Source organism: Mustela putorius, unplaced genomic scaffold (genome assembly GCF_011764305.1).
Source record: "Mustela putorius furo isolate JIRA1106 unplaced genomic scaffold, ASM1176430v1.1 tig00003974_pilon_pilon_pilon, whole genome shotgun sequence".
Taxonomy (NCBI): Eukaryota; Metazoa; Chordata; class Mammalia; order Carnivora; family Mustelidae; genus Mustela; species Mustela putorius.
The window spans coordinates 9,276,329-9,293,966 of record NW_025422117.1 but is presented as its reverse complement, the minus strand read 5'-3'; positions in this window follow the sequence as shown (position 1 = coordinate 9,293,966).

Sequence of the window (17,638 nt, the reverse complement as noted above, 5' to 3'; positions counted from 1 at the left end):
GAGATCATGAAAGTCTCCAATATTCACAGAAATATGTCAATACAAATAATACACCAATGTAATTTTCAAAGAATTATTTTTGTTTTGCCTTAAGCTGTCATTCTATGATAATAAAAAAGTAATAAAAATGTTGATAAAAATCAAGTAATAAAACCTTATTCTAAATATAGTAATGCTGAACTTTTCTATTGGAAGTTCAGCTTTAGTCTTTCAAAATATCAGAGGGTACTTAGTTATTTTTTAAATGCTTGTCATTAAAATGTATGATTATAATCCATAGTATATTAAGCTTCAAGATTACAAGAGATATTTTTCATATAAATAAATTAATGGCTAAATCAAATATTGCCTGAGGCCTGAAATAAACTTTTCACTGAACCACATAACCCCCCACCAAAAAAAAGAGAGAGAAGAAGATAAAAAGAAAAAAAAAATCTGGCTTTTGTTTTTGCTTTCTTTGCCATAAAGGAAAATAGTTTTCTTATCAGTATGATAAATTTTAACAAGTCTCCTGTATTTCCTCTGCAGCACCAAAATCAGTACTTTTCTACTGTTCTACAATTATAATCCCTAGCAGAGAACATCTGCTTTTGTCCACAAAATATGGCTATGCAGAATAAAAGTAAAAAAGACTTTACAGTCTTTATAGTCTTTATAACTCCAATCCTAATTAATATTACAAATCATATCTACATTTTTCATGAAATTTTTTGTATGCATGTAGATTAGAGTACTTGAATATATTATTTTACATGGAAAGTTTGATTTCATTAAGTAGTCATTGACTTCTACCTTGGGAGGGTAATAAGTAATCTTTAGCAATTTTGTTTATAAACTGTTACTCATTTCTGGATAACCTAAACTCCATCATAATGGGCAGAATTCTAAGGTGGACCTCAAGATTCCTACCCTTTGATGTAATACTTAGCTCATGTAATCCCCACCACTTGAATGTGAGCAGCATAAGTGGGTATGATAGAATACGACTCTCAGGTTAACATTACGTAGCAAACGTGAAGGAATTCTGCAGATATAATTCCTGTCCCTAATCAACTGACTTTGAAATAATAAAAAGGGGGGTTAGCTTGAGTAAGCCCAGTCTAACTAGCTGAGCACTTGAAAGAGTTCGGAGAGGTCTCATGTGCAGGAATTCTTTCAGTCTTGAATATGCAAACACTTGGTAATCTGCCTATGTAGAAGGCTGCCTGGCAGAGGCATGAAAGTGGTCCCTAAGACTTAAGAGTCCTAGGATTTAAGAGTGATTTCCTCCTGGCAACCAGCAAGGAAACAGGCTACTACCATACAATGAACTGAAGTCTGTCAAGAAGTGATGAGATTGGAAAACGAGCTGGGACCTCAGATAAGATTGCAACCCAAACACACACCTCAATTTTGGACTAGCCATACCCTGACTAGTGGAAGCAGTTAACCTGGGGCTGGAATCTTTACCTAAGGAAAATGTGAGCTAATAAATTTTTGTTTTTTTAAGCAGACACACTACATGCGTGGTCATTTGCTATGCAGCAATGGACACTGATAAATTCATTAGGAAATAGTATAGTGTATTTCCCAACAAACGAATGAATGCTAAACTTAAAAACAATTGCTTAAAAATTTAATTGTCAATATTAGCTTTTTATAAGGATAAATCTGAAATTTTATAAGAAAAAATTTTCTTGATTTTAACCTTATGATAATATAATTATATAACCTGACTTCCCTGTTCTGACCAGATGCATTTATTTACTCAAAGAAGGCTTCTGTGTGAGTCAGGCTGTAATGTAAAAAACTCGGAAACCTTCCTAGGCTTTTTTAGCAGAAAGGTATTTATTTATTTATCTATGCATTCATTCATTCATTCACTTATTTATTTTTAAGGATTTATTTATTTATTTGAGAGAGCAAGAGAGACACCATGGAGGGGAGGGGCAGGGACAGCCTTAGACTATCCCTATTGGGGGCTGAATCTCTCCACCCTGAAATCAGGACCTGAGCAGAAACCAAGAGTCAGAGGCTCAACCCACTGCACCACCCAGGCACCCCAACAAACAGAAAGTATTTATTGAAGGGAATTTGATGCTTACAAAATCATTAAGAAGGCTAAGGGAAGAAAGTGAGGAAGTTTCTCTATGCTTCAAAATTAGGCTGCCAGATTCTGTTGGCAAGGAGATCTGTTTATGTGTGTTTCTGTAAACAGAAGAAGGAAGCGTGGAAGACGAAAATAGCCAGATCAGTTTTTTTGATGCTCCCAAGCCTAGGTTTGTATTTCTGTTACATGCAGCTATACATCTCTCTGTTTTCCCTAACATAATATTTATAATGTAATATTGTAATAACTCAATATAGTCTAAAAATGTTTTATGCATTTTTATCTCACTATTTCCATGTACATTTTCCTATTAATAAAATTGGTAATATGCATACAATTTCAGTAATAATTTAAAATCTTTACTTTATTCATATTATATATATATATATATATATATATATATAATTATCCTTTCTAGGTTTTTTCTATTAAGGAATTGATAAGTACAAGAATATTTCTATAGGAATGTCAAATGTACTAAAACCCAAGTATTGGGTATTATCAATATGGCTCGTGATTTAAATATGCTTGTATGTATATAGACTCATAGAACTCAGGTTGTGTTTTATTTCAGGAAATGAATGTACCACGATTTAAAAACAGTGCTACTTCAAAACGTGTTCCCCTACTATATGGCATTGTTTCTTATCTGTGTATAAATAACAGAAAAGAAAATAGGTGTATACTTCATAAGCTACCAAATTAATGACCTAAGAAATTGTCATAAACTTAATCAACAGAATTTATTTGGGGGGTGCATCTTATTTCAGTTACTGCAACTTCTTCAGGAATATTATTTGTGGCCATGTCTCCATCGACCTACATTTTTAGAAAGAAATTTTTGTCTCATAATCTGTTCTAATCAACTAGATGAAGTCTAAATGTGCTGTAGAACACTAGAGGCTTCTTCTCAGGGAGCAAAACCCCCAATACTTATTTTCTAATGTATCTTTCAGGCTTCTAAGATTGAATTCTAATATTTGGGGTATATGGAGCTAAAATATTTTGTGTTTGTTTTTAGAATTTATATGCCTAGTGCTATCTAAAGCTCTCTCTTATTAACTGATCCCATGCTCACAAAAAAAGGCCAACATTTAGTCAATATGCTTTGATGTCCTCACACCTGATGATAAAGTCTTGAAATAGTTTTATGCTGTTACCTGTCCCTTTCCACCTTGGCCGTACCAACCTCTTAGAAACTTTCTCTGTCTCTCCATATTCTATCAACTAAAGAGTTCATATCTGCCCCAGCAGAAAGCCACGAAACTCCTGCTAAAAATGGCACAGATATTACTTGCCATATTGGCTACTAAGTGGCCCTGATTAGGCTCATTTTGTAGTTGTATAACCTGAGGTACAACGTGGTTAAGCAACTTGCTCAATGATAGCTGGAATTTTCACGGAAACCATCTGACTCAGAAGTAAATTCTGTAAGCAATACTGTATAGTCCTAGATATTGTCACATATAAAGTTAAAAAGGAAGCTAAAGTTAAAAAAGAAAAATTTAAAAAGGAAAGCGTTACATTTACACTCATATTTTGATACAATTCTAGAGAACTGTAGTGGAATGATCAGACCAATTTTACACCTAGGAAGGCCTATCTATCTATTTATACATATTATATACGTATTAAGTTTAGGTCATACATTGAAATTAGTTCTCTTTTTACCTTGTATGTTTTTATTGACTTATTGAAGTGACAAAAAGTACATAAATATGGTAAATAAAAATACATCAGGAAATTATTTAATTTCCACATGCACAACTAAGTCAGTTTCAGCAGCAACAGTGCTTTGATTCCCACCCCCACCCCCCACCCCTGCTCTTAGGCGCAAACTCAGGTGGGATCCAGGCACCAACCTGCTGTGTCAGCAAGCATGGTCACCTGTGCGTTCCTGGTCTGAGATTTTTTTGTGTGTAGCTGCAGGTTAGTGATCACTAAGCTCATTTAAATAGGTTTGTTGCAGAGGTGACCTTTTCAGTCTCCTATAATTTGTATCATTTACTGGCAATAGGGAAAGCAGCTACAATAAGATCAGTTACCTGAGAGGCTAGTCCTACTGAGGGACCTCCTGCCCAGAGAGCAGACATCTCAGTAGCTCTTGTGCCAAGAAAAAGCATGCAAGCAGATATGTAAAAACAATGTCCTGTAAAAATTCTTACCTGTATAATCAAAAGTAAAAAGGACTCTTTAAATCTGTTGGCATAAGGCATTGCATAAGCCAATACATTTACATGAGGCTCAGCCAAAAGCAGAGAACTAGGAAAAAAATATATTGGAATAGGGATCCTTTTTTTTTTTCTTCTCTATTTCAAAACCTGTGTAAATAACGTTAACAAGCTTTTGTTTCTGTGCCAGAAAAAGGAGGGCATGAATCATTCAGTTGGTCAGTATCACCTTGTGAAAAATAGGGTGCTTCCTCTTAACACATTCAAAACCTGTTCTAAATACGGTTTTGTGACTGAGCTTTTCCTTCTAGACTAAAATCGAAAAGCTTATATTATCCGTTTTAATAAAATGGTGCTTTAAATGAAGTTCTCTTTAACATTGTGAGGTCTTTCTCATTTCATTTAGTGATTTTTTAATTTGGCTCAACATAATGTTAAACAGAGAAATTTTAACATGTATCTATCATGAAATATATAAGGCAACTGGAGATACAAGACCTCGCATGTCCCTAAGGAGACAAAATTGAAGTAAGTGGTCAAATCACTACTTGCATTCAATTTATTAATTTAACAATACAGGCTTAAGATGACATATTACATGGAATAGTACGTTTTATTTTTAGAAACAGCTGTTTCTTATTGTTACATTTTATGAAAAAAAAGACATTCAACTTAGTGAGATATATATTGTTTCAGAATCTTCATCATGTATGAGGCCACTTTTTGAATTATTTAATGATTTTCCAAAGTACATCACAGCATGTTTATCTAAGCTGTCTGAAGTAAAACACCTGTCTGTAATCCAGGCATGGTGCTGTCACTGGAAATTGTATCCTGTGTTACAAGCATCCATTTGCATAACTAGAACTATCTATTGTGCATATGTGAATACCACTTACTATGGCGCTTTATAAAGTGATCTTTTTGTGAGTTTTGTTTACGGTGACATCTAACACAATCATGAAGCCATGCCCTCAGGAATTACTAACATTGTGTCAAATATCTTTGCTTCCTGCTTTCTCTGTTTATTCAGTGACCTCTATTAGAGTCCAAAACTAGCATTGACTGAGATTCATTCCTGCCCTCCAGAGACAGGACTGTGTGGCTCAAAATAAAATAATGGAATGGGCACCACATCATACGACAGCAATAGGCTCACCTAATTAGGGCCTCTAACTCAGTCCTGGCTAACCGTAAATTGTTGAAAGCCTATTTTGTAAATCTAGTCCATACTAATGCTCATGAGATGTATCATTTACATAAGGAATAAGAATCAGCACGTGTGTGTGTGCACACATATGCATGGATATACACAACTACGCATTACTAACTACATAATTTAATAATAATAATTTCACGCTATTCACACGGCCATCAAATTAAGATGAAGGCCTAAACACTGAAAAATGTTTAAGATCAACAGTCTGAAATCAGTAGTTGGCTTCCAAACTTTGCTCTACTTTCTAACTGTGTTATCTGTGTTATAAGTTGCTTACATATCCTAAGTCTCACTTCACTCCTCTCTAAATTAAGACTAATAATAGCACTCACATAATAGGACTGATATAAGGGACTTAAGAATTTGGAAGAATGCTTATTAGTGGTATGACAAAAAGACCAGAATATTTTTATTCTTAAAAATCTGCTGGTAAAAAAAAATAGAATTTGAATTTTGCACGGTGAAAAATGAACAGAATAAACCAGTAGGAAAATTTATGTAAAAATTTAGAATTCTGGAACAGAATATACATCTGTATATATACTATTTCTTATTTGTGTACTTACAAATATTTCCTATTTAGATACAAACATATATTTATAAATTTATATATCATGTATATATAAATATGCACATATAACATTTTGCTGCCCTTTCCCTTCCTTTACAATTATAAATAAGAAATCTTTACATTTTTAGATATTTCCTATATAAGGAATTCCTTTTTCTATAAATGAAAAAAAAAAAGGACGATGCCACAGTATGTATAGATATAAGACCGGCTGACTTTTGCTATTATTGATCTTGAAAGCTGACTGTCATTTCCCACACAGTCGAACAGAAAATGTCAGGTAAAAATTACTTGGTCTACTGATGTCCTTCATGCTATGACATATCTAAATAGCATGGTCGACATTCTTAAGGATCTTACAGTTTAATTTGTGGATTTTGGACATCGTTTTCTGTCACCCATATCTTACATCTATTAGTATGCTTTAGTATGCTTTTCCACATAGAAAACTACTAAAATGCTCAAGGAATTCTGTCTTTTCCATCATTAGTAATGCATGAATAATAAGGGACTTTGATTTTTCAAGATTAGCAAACACTAGCACTCACACTTACCCATCCCCTGCTCTCGCCCACAGAGATCTCTTTATTTATTTATTTATTTATTTATAGATTTTTAAATTTATTTGACAGACAGAGATCACAAGTAGAAAGGCAGGCAGAGAGAGAAAAGGAAGCAGGCTCCCCACGGAACAGAAGGTCCGATGTGGGGTTCGATCCAAGGACCCTGGGATTATGATCTGAGCCTGAAGCAGAGGCTTTAACCCACTCAGCCACCCAGGTGCCCTGATATCTTTTAATACCATGAATAACTCTACAAGTCTGTGTTCTCTTTCAACAATGAACAACATTGGGTAGGAGTCTGGTTCCAGGCCCAAATCCTGTGGGTGATCTCTCAGGCCAGAGCATTGGCAATGACTAAGGTTCTACCTCATGAGTCTCACACCAAGCCTGGTTCAGGCCCGACACTGGCTCTGTGATGGGAGCTCCAAGACTGAGCTCCTGCTGACTGGCTAAGCTTTTCTGCGTATGCAAACCTGCACTCTAGGCTTAGACACCTCTACCCCTTGGCATCTCTTAAGCATCTCCACCAAGACCCTTCCTTACAGGAGTGCCTTAAAGACACTGTTTTCCACTCTGACTCAGAGTCCGTATTTTTCCACTCCTAACCCTTCCCACCTCCTTTCCTTGGCCCCCGAGTCAATAAAATGGCAGGACTCTTTGGTTAAGGGCTCCCCTAGCACTGAGGAAATCCCTGCATCTGCACTGTTCCACGGGACCCTCGCTCAGTGCTGGTCCACAGGGGAAAACAGAACACTGAGGGGGCTCGCGCTTTCTCCTGTTTACGTTGCTTATACCATCAGGATAAGTGATTAAAGTCTTGACTGTTAGTTCCATTTTGACTTGTCTTAATTGACCATTTGACATCCGGCAGCTCCTCACTCTCCAGCTCAGTTCAGCTGTTGACAGTTGATGGGGAGAGAAGATGATAAAGTTATACTGTTGAAAGGTGACAAGTCAGAGAACGAGAGAAATTTTGACTGAAATTCATTGAAACAAATAAGGTAAAAGTAATAAAATGGAAAGTATTTCTGACACCCAATAATACTTTCTTTTTTTTTTTAATCTAAGTCAGTCTCTTTCTTTTTAAGGTTTTATTTATTTATTTGACAGACAAAGATCAAAAGTAGGCAGAGAGGCAGGCAGAGAGAGGGAGTGGAGGAAGCAGGCTTCTTGCTGAGCAGAGAGCCCAATGTGGGGCTCGATCCCAGGACCCTGGGATCATGACCTGAGCTGAAGGCAGAGGCTTTAACCCACTGAGCCATCCAGGTGCACCCCCCCCAATAATATTTTCTTAATTTAACTCTCCACAGACAAGAAAGAATCGTAAGCCAGGAACTTCAGGTATATTTCTGATATCTGATTACCATGGAACTGTGCAAAGAGATGGGTTTGGTTCCGATATGCAAGTGTTTTAATTAAACAGGGAGCGGTGAAAAGCAAACACTGCTTCTGTCGTCTGCCATTCCAAGAAAACATTTGTGGGAAAAATAACAACGAAAAATTCAAAGACTCAGGCAGTATTGTGATTCGTGTTTCTTTTTCTGCAACTGACTTTATGTCATAGCATTTAAACATAGCACACTCTATACGTGACGGTATCAAAATTTGCAGCACTTAATAAGATAACATCTCCAGTGAGTGGAGACATAATTTTGGCACAGACCTACAGAGTAGGTGAAGTGGACGGTAGAAAGCAGGAGACAGGCACTGTGTTTTCATTCCTTCGTTACACTCATGGAACAAGATGGCATTGGACATAATAAATAGGGAGTAAGAGCTTTGACCCCCTCAAGGTTCTTTTAAATCCTGAAGGCATTCCACACTTTTGATGGGCTTGGGTTCACAGCAATTTGACAACATGTTCTTTCTCTGATTAAAACTGCTGTAGTTAGCTTGAGAGCAGCTGAGAAAGCTGTCAAATTAATACACAAGAAAATGCTGCTTAAAGCAAGATTTTAGAGGCTGTTTCTCACCTCATTTGCCAGTCCTACCTCAGAGACCACTTATTTAAACAGTTCTTACATTGAAATACTGTACATTCCTGTGTTCATTTTAATTATGAACAGCCCTTACGTTAGACTGAATTCCTAATATTCATCACTATATCTACCACAGTTGTTTCTGTTATCTCAAATACACAATAAGCCTATCTATATGACAGACTAAGATATTTTAAAACCAAAACATTATTCTTCACCCCATCACTTCCCCTGAGAAATAATAGCTCTTCACTCACCAATACAGGGCTTGTGAGTTTTGGGGAAATCAATGCATCTTTTTCCCACTTTGAAGTATTAAACTAAGTAAACCCACCCAATACTGTAATTGAGGAAACCAGAAAGCCTTAGATCTTTATCCAAATGAAATTATTACAGTATTGATAGAAGAAATATCAATTAAGTTATGTTAAGGTTCAATGGTCATATAAAATATTCAAAGTCCAATAACAAATAAATGCTTGAAGGAAATGATTTGGGGGGTAGGATTTATATTTGTTGAGCAGGTACGGAATGTCAGCCACCAACTGCCATGATCGATAATATGTTACCAAAAATCAACCAAGGTCATTTAATGAGTGCGGATGCATGAGCTATAGTCCTGAATTAATCCCCAGCCCACACTCTATTACCCACTTGTCCTGAAATGTACTGAGCATGTGTGTGTTCACACTTGGTACTTTAAAACAAGTCAAGATAAGTTTCCCCATTTGTGAATATTTCCAAATCCAGTTAGATGAAGACCAAACTCCAAGGCATTATGTTAAAAAAGAGAAGAAGGAAGGAAGGAAGGCGGGGAAGGAGAGAAGAAATAGCAAGATGAGAATTTTTTTTATTGTTGAGTGGCTCCTGGTAAATTATTTAAACCTGCTGCCCTTCAATTTATTTATCTGAAAATGAAATTACAATTAAAACCTACTTCGTACATTGTTATAAAACTTTAGAAAAAGGATTCTTGCAATTCATGTAGCACAGGAATTCACAGAGTATAAACTTAATACATACTATTATCATTATTAGGTAAGAAACATAAATCTTACCTGCTAAGAAGCCTGGTAACAACCAAACTAACAATAGAAATAATGGTAGCTATAGAACTAATCACTCTAGGTCACAGGAATTAATGTCATTAATCATCTCAAGTATCTTGGCATATTATTATCCACATTTAACAAGAAGGAAATTACAGTACAGCAGCATTAAATAACTTGTTCAACAGCTCTTTGCTACTAAGTGACAGAGAAGAGAGGACTCCAGGCTGGCTCTTCAGGGTCATTAGACACCATGCATGTACTGTGCCATTCTGACCATGGTCACGCAGCTGTTCTCTGAGTGCTCACGTGCTGCCTGGTCACTGTGCATTTCCCATAGTCACTATGACATGGTGGATTCTAGTGTGGCAATAAAAATTGTAACCAGAGTACAGATGTTAAATCCAGGTGAAGTGGCTTACTAAATAACTACATTCATATCGATATAAAGTAATACTGTTGGAATTTCATTGTGGTAGGTTTGCGGGCACCTTCTCTAGATGCTCCTGTAGCCTCGCAGGATCTTCCCTGGACTAAAGGAAAGGACTAAAGCCATCAGTACCCAGCACCACAGCATCCAGCAGAAGAGAACAGAAGTACACTGACCTCCCTCACTCTATACATCCTGTTCTGATATGGCTTCCTTTAAGTTTATTGCAAACATTTTCCCATCTATGAGTGCTCAGTTTACGCCACATTCAACCCTGTGTTCTACTTTTTGGGGACACGTATTTGGGGACATGTATTTTTGACAAAATACATGTTTTAGTAAAAATGACCTGGTGTAAGTCTTAAAATGCTAATGAGAGGGGCTCCTGGGTGGCTCAGTGGGTTAAGCCTCTGCCTTCAGCTGAGGTTATGATCTCAGGGTCCTGGGATCGAGGTCGACATCAGGCTCTCTGCTCAGTGGGGAGTCTGTTTTGTCCCCTCTCTCTGCCTGCCTCTCTGCCTACTTGTGATCTCTCTCTGTCAAATAAATAAGTAAAATCTTTAAAAAAAAATGCTAATGAGGAAATAGATCCTTCTCTACTGGAGTGGCCAAGAATCCACCTATTACAGCTCAGGAGGGGGTCCTGTGACAGATCACCCTGCAGGCTGACGGGAAGTGAGATCCAGGGGAGACACTGTACTAGTCAAGACTCACAAGACATAGGAATGGACAAGGCTTCTTGGAAGACATATGCTACCTTTTCTCTCAGTTCACTGGACAGGTGGGGGCAGAGATAATTTAATTGAAAGCAGAGGGGAAGACACTGCTTCAGGCGGCTTGCACTTTCTGAAAGCACTTGGAATCATAGCAAAGGAAGACTTTGATTGATTTAATTACTACTCAAGTGTAGAGAGGTTGGAGCCCACAGGCATACGCCAAGCATGTACAAGATCCTTCTGTTAGTTAAATTTATGCTACTGAGAAAGAATAAAGCTGGATGGATGAGAGAGAATATGGTGAGAGGAGTGTCTCCTAAAGAAGAAATCCTTATTTTTCTAGTCCTAAATATCTACAAAAAACCTGAACGCTTTGTTGGTCCAGCTTTAGTTTCTCCCTTTCTCCATGAGAAGATGGGACAAAGCATTTCCTCAGGCAGGAGATGCCTGGTGACTGTGTCTGCCCAGTTAATTTTAATTAATGGGTTACTTACTTTGCCAGACACTGTTCTAAAATGCATGTTGCTTTTATTAACTTCTAACCCTTGCAACCCTGTGATTAAGATGCGTACTATTTTGATCCATATTTTTGAGGATTCTGTACATCTGGAAAACAGTGGAGCCAAGACTGGTACCCAGGTAGCCTGGCTTTAGAGTCCATGTTCCTAAGAACTAAGAAGAGTTAAGTTAAGTAATAATGACCACAAGGTACATCTTCTGAAACCTCTATTTCATCCTATATATCCCATGAATCATTCATCGCAACTAAAAACAATATTTTCAAACCTAAGGAACAGTGGGTCAAAACCGATTTGACAAAGTAAAGTTGAATTCTACCAGATTGTATCTCTATCAGGGTAAAGACTCATTCTGACAGCATTGAGATGGGGAAATCAATAGTGGTTGATATCACTTGTTCGTAAATTGGAGTAGAGATGTTTTAACACTACCTATAGCTGACTTTGTTCATCTGGTCAATGTGAGCAGCACCGGATATCACCTAGATGGTGTTCAACAAGGTTTACCATTACCACATACCTTGGGCAATTCTATACAAAGGCTTATGAACTTGTAATGGGCTTGGTAGAATGATCCATCAAAAAAGTTATTCATTTTTGGATCTATAGTGTGAAGCCAGGGGCTCTGAGTAGAAATGGAACAAATCTCTCAACATGCTCAATGCAAATAGCCACCAAAGAGGCAGTTCCCACCTGTTTTTTAGAATTCCAAAATAGATTTTCTCATGCAGATGATGGAAACTGTACCTGGCTTCATGCCTAACATGCTGAGGGTGCCTACGTGTTCTCTTGTGGGCTGGAAAACACTTGGTGCTACTAATCAAAAATGAAGCAAGTACCAGACAACCTGCTCAGCCAGCAAGGAAACTCCATATAGCAATAGCATCGAAACTGTTCCCCATAGGACACAGGAAACACAAATTTGGTGAGTAGACTAGCTGAATCTTTCTTGTCTTTGCCATTGTTCAAGGTAAACAATAAGTCTTAACTTGACTACACCAAATTACTTCTCTGGCAATGGAGAGACTACGACTGTACAAACCCTCACTAATCACATTGAACAATCATGAGTATAATGATTTATAAATAAATAATAAGCAAGATGATTCATCACCAAAATGATTACCAGTAACCAAGAAAATAAGTTTACAGTCATAACTATGAGGGACCAGGCAGAAATGAGTAGGAAGCCTTGGACTTATCATTTGCCTAACAAGAACTGAAATGTGGAATAATGCCCATGCCAGTCTTAACTGTGTATCTAGCTAAAAGAGTCATCATACCCAACTCATCTAAAACAATCTAGAAAGGGGGAAATGTATAATGTATCTCTAATGATGGCTATGAAGATGCATAAGCATGGTGTTACTTATGCATAATTCTCTGGAGTACAAGCAGTAAATCCTATTCCAGGAGCCACCACAATGGGGGGCATGGATCGGAGGGTGTCTCAATTTACAGAGCCACAATCTATGCTAATACTACAATAAAATTTAAATACCAGTAATTTCTCCTACTAAAGTAATACTACTGACAGGATAACCCATAAAATATTCCCTTTTATTGGAGAAGGGATGCCAGAAATAAGAGAATGGAAATGGAAAAATATGGTCTCTAATATTTTCATCACCACAGAAATTACTGGTAACGTCATTATAAGAAATCCAATGGCTTTTCAACAGAAAGTTAGTTGATAGAATTTATGAAATTGTAACACTAAATCACTTGCTCCTCAACTTTCTGTTTGAAGTGTAAAGGATTTATGCACTCTGTGAAATATATTATGTTCTGTGTACATAAATCAGCCAGGGATTTTGGAATAACTATAAAGTACAAGGCTTTCTTAATCTCTGTCTTATAACGAGGCAGCTGGAATTGAAATTGGCTCAAAAATAGTTCCAGTGGTGTCTAAGGATGAGAGCAGTATGGTGATCGTTTATTGAATATGGGATATTGTACCCTGCAGTATTTATTAGGTTAGCAATAACATGTTTCTATAACAAGGTCGAAAGAACTACTACCTGCACCATATTGTTCTTGGTTGTAAGTTTGGTCAGGGAATAAGAGACCACCACTAAAGTCCACAACCAGTGGTTGGAATGTGGCAAACTTTGGACAACCTTGCCAAGTTATGTAACCTTCTCCTGTTTGTGACCCCATTCCCACACACAGATTATAATTTTATACTTAAATTGTATCTATGCATGCATGATACTTAGTTATCATCATAAAACACGAGAACAATGTAGCAAATTGACGCTGATAAGACAAAAGAAGATATTTTACCCCAGCCTGGATTGAGGAGGTAAGGCTTAAAGATAGACACACTTGTGATATAAATGGGGTGGAAGAGATTCTGTAATACCCACTTAGCGCCTGGCTTCAGCATACCAATGCCACCCACCTGAGGCCCTCCTGAGATAATGCAGGGATACTCAGGGTAATCCTCTCACTGAATAACCCTGGCTAGGTATACTCCGCATCCCTTTACTAATAATATATCTTTTCAGCTATTGAAGTAAAATTTTACTTTTACAAGATTTATGTGTTGAGATATTCTTTTTATCCAAGCCTGCAGAGAGATTTGTGTACCTACTTTAAGAAGTTAAGAAGCTATCACATTTATGTTGTAGCCGCCAATAGTATTATAATGCATATATTTCTTTCTTTAAAGACTTTCCTCCACTATACTTTATTGCCACAGGCACATCAAATTAAATATGTCACGATTACGTTACTTAAATTGCCACAAAAAATGTTTCTTCCATTTCATTTCTTATAATTTTAAACGATGCCACTTTTCACCAAAGCCAGTAATAACCTGAATTAATTTCAGTGTTGATAGTGTCCGCTATCTCTCTACCATATTCAACTGAGGATTATATCTCATTAATTATACCTCCTAAGTAATTCTTGAAAATGTCCTTCTCAGAATGTACCTCTAGTACTAATTTAATCATACCCTACTTCAACTAGGAATCTTATATAAATAATTTTCCTAGCTACAGCATTCCTAAAATTAATCTTTGATGTCATGACCATAAAGTATTTCCAGCACTTTATCATGACCATGTTAATCTCTGTTGGAGAGGTTTCCAGCATCTTAAATGGTAATTGACAAATCCTTTCAACTATTACATAAGATCCTTTATCATAGGATTCTTTTCATTTTTCAAAATCTTTCCCATGTAATGCCAACCACTTACAATTGCCAACATTAGCCATACCGTTTCATTCATCTGTGACTTTGCTATTATTTCCTCAACCTGGACTTCTCCAGCTTCGTAACATATACTCCTCTTTCAAAATAGTCTATGAAGACTTTATTGGTTTCCAATTGTTCTTTTTTGTTTAAAGCATTGCAATCCGAGCAGCAAGTGTAATGACTGGCTCTTAGCAGCAACTCATTAAGTATTTATGGAGTAAATAAATAACAAAAGGATGATGATGAAATTTAATTGTCCATCTTTTCCTCAAGCACCATGTATGGCTGGATGTGGTAGGTAGCATCTGAGGTGTCTCCAATGACCCGTTTATCCCGATATTCACAAGAAGAATATGGCAGGAATTACTGGATGTCACCTCTAAGATTATGTTACAAAATGACTGTGGCTTTGGCCTTGGATGCTGTCTCTTGCTCTCTTCTAGACCACGTGATCTGAAAGAAGTCAGTTGGCATGTCCTGAGGTAGCCCTGCACAGAGGTAGCTCACATAGCAAGCCATGCCATAACCACACAAGCTGAACCTTTCTTTAGATGAGCACATAGGATCAGTTGATGTTGTGAACAACTTAAGGAGATATCTTGGACCAAAGCCATCCAACTAAAGTGTAAGTGGATCCCTCATCCACAGAAATTGAGAAATAATTTCATTGGTTTAAGATTCTACCTTTTGGGATAATTTATAATACAGCCATAGATAACTAACATGTTATACTTTGCATGTATACTTTAGATGTTAAAATACCGGGGTAAACAAACTCATTTAAAAATATGCATGAACTAATATTTTTGTTTTTAGTTTTTTAATGTGAAGTTATTCATGAATTAAAACAGGCTGATTTGTGGTTTTATTTTTATTTTTTTTATATACATATGATTTTATTTCTTCTAGGTAAGTATCTAGGACTGGAATTGCTGGGTTATATGGTAGCCGTATGTTTAACTTGAGAAACTTTCATACAGTTTTGTGAAGTAGTTGTACTAGTTTAGTTTACGCTCCCATCAGTAGTGGGAGAGTTCCAGCTTTCCCATATTGCCCAAATACTTGGTATAGACAGTCTCTTAAACTTTAGACATTGTAATAGATGTATAGTAGTATGACATTATGTTTTTAATTTGCATTTCTTTTTTTTTAATTTTTTATTTTTTATAAACATATATTTTTATCCCCAGGGGTACAGGTCTGTGAATCACCAGGTTTACACACTTCACAGCACTCACCAAAGCACATACCCTCCCCAATGTCCATAATCCCACCCCCTTCTCCCAAACCCCCTCCCCCCAAAAACCCTCAGTTTGTTTTGTGAGATTAAGAGTCACTTATGGTTTGTCTCCCTCCCAATCCATCTTGTTTCATTGATTCTTCTTATTTTTTAACCTAAAAAAGAGTCTTAATATTAGAAAAGAATGGGAAAATAATGTAAGTCAATAACCTAGTATGTGTAAGGTTGTAAAGATGTAGATAATCTACGCAAAATAGTATTGCTTTTTTATTTTCTTGATATTTTCACTCTAAAGAAGTGATTGTGAACTTGAAGCCTATTATTTGAATTTGGATCTCATTTACTCTGTATGACTGTCTTGATCTTAACAATTATAGAAGATTTCAACTTATATGTCTTTTAATTCTGAATATACTATCTAGTTTTCAACAAACCTTAAACTATTTATTTAACACATTGTTTTGCTTCTAATATGGACAGTCTGTCACATTATGAGGTTTCTGAGGGTCTTAAGACTGATGCCATTATTCAAATTCTGTCGGGCAGCAGCCATTTTGCATGGCTGCCGCTACTGGTTGGAATCATAAGTAGCCTGACAGGACAATCGAAAATCCTTGATGTTTCAGTCAACAAAACTATTCAAGCATACTTGAAGAAATAATGGAAGCCAGGTTGTTATATGAAAAATTGCTTAGAATTTCTAAAAAAAATCAAGGATGTGATGGTGTCAAGATTTGCAGAATAGGAGGCAGTTGCTTGGATGAAAGCCTCAGAGACTAGTGTAGAGCACCATTTTAAAATAAGCTCCATTACCAATATTCTTAATATACAGCTGATGATACTGTGTAATAAACTACAGATATGGTGACTCTAAGCTGAGAAAAGATTGAGACCCTAAATGGGAAGATGTAAGAATCTGTATTTAGTATTTATTATTTATTAATATTTTATTTTTACATATGAATAAGGTATTTGATAGAAATATGTTTAAATTTGGCTTAACCATTTTTTAAAGAATAAATATAAGGTAAGTATTCTAAATAATGTGTATTTTATTTTTTCAAAGACTTATTTATTTATTTGAGAGAGAGAGAGGCAGAGATAACAAGAGAGAGCATAAGTGGGAGAAGAGAGAGAAACAGGCTCCCTGCTAAGCAAGAAGCGTCATGCAGGTCTCGATTTCAGGACCCTGTGATCATGAAGACAGCTGAAGACAGCCACTTAACAAACTTAGCCACTCAGGCACCACAATGTATAAGTATTTCATCATAGTTTAATCAGCAGCATGTCTTTCCCTTAATATAATATAAATAATGGTTGTCTTATAGCAGGGAGCCTTAGATATGATGAAGTATAGCATATAAAGGGTTACTTCACAGATTGATATTCATTTTGCATGGCTCTTGAAGGCATTTGAGATTGGTCTAAAATATGTACATATTAACAAAACAATATAACAAATCATTTGTTACATAAATGTATTTATAAATTACTTAACAAAATTGTAAATGCCTATTTAACAATGCTATATAACAATAAAAAATATGAAAATTTCCTTGTAAGATTATCTCCTAAATATTTTTATGACTTCTGTGGTAGATCAGCAGTATTTTATGGAGAGCAGAGGGGCTAGAATTTTAAAATTCTGTTCATTTGGGCTCCAAGGTCACCTCAGGAGCTAATTTAAGTCTCTTTAACATAGTTAGCATGGATGAGCTCTCTTTGGCTGACAAAACATTTAGAATATTCCTGTGAGTTTAACTAATGGAAAATAATTCACTCCATGTTTACTTAAGAACAAACCACTCTGTTAAAAGCCTTGGGAACAGTGAAGTTGAACTAAGGTATAAATAAATGCTTACTGAATAAAATGAAATTAAAAAAAAAA